This window comes from Branchiostoma belcheri, unplaced genomic scaffold (genome assembly GCF_001625305.1).
Source record: "Branchiostoma belcheri isolate BF01 breed outbred unplaced genomic scaffold, Haploidv18h27 scaffold112, whole genome shotgun sequence".
Lineage (NCBI taxonomy): Eukaryota > Metazoa > Chordata > Leptocardii > Amphioxiformes > Branchiostomatidae > Branchiostoma > Branchiostoma belcheri.
In genome coordinates, this window is record NW_017802514.1 from 906,741 (window position 1) to 907,205 (window position 465).

At 39.4% G+C, this 465-nt stretch overlaps 2 protein-coding genes across 2 annotated transcripts in view; one reads left to right on the forward strand and one right to left on the reverse strand.

Moving 5' to 3' along the window:
* LOC109461608 (uncharacterized WD repeat-containing protein all2124-like) overlaps window positions 1-465 on the forward strand; it is a 21,068-nt gene that overhangs the window by 2,800 nt on the left and 17,803 nt on the right. The window lies entirely within an intron of this gene.
* The window catches only part of LOC109461658 (enoyl-CoA delta isomerase 1, mitochondrial-like), a 4,219-nt gene that overhangs the window by 1,853 nt on the left and 1,901 nt on the right, over window positions 1-465 (reverse strand). The gene's annotated exons all lie outside the window — the stretch shown is intronic.

Here is a 465-nt window from a genome sequence, read left to right on the forward strand (position 1 = left end):
CTCCAGTCTTTAAGACTGGAGTTGAAAGTTCATCTGAGTTGGTAAAATTTAAGACTGGAGTTGTACAGTCGAAAATTTGGGTGAGTCCAATTTTTTGTTGTGTTGGAAATTACAGTTTAAACTTACTTCATAATGACTTCTACCAACACAGATGAACTTTCAAGATAAGGATATATTCACGTTTAGACTTTTTAGAGTTAAAACTTTAGATCCAACACAAAAAGTTCTCTCACCTAGAGCAAGATAGAAAGTCCTTCTATCTTGATAGAACGTCCTTGCTCTAAACATGTAACTACCAACATGATAGTATAGGATACATGTATAATCACATACAGATCCCAACTGTGGTCGGGACTGCCATGCGAGGATAGGGCTGATTAGCCACACCAAACGCTGTCCTCGGCCACAACACCAGACCTAGAGTGCTACCATCATCTTTCGAGATGGAAGGATGCCTACTACTAC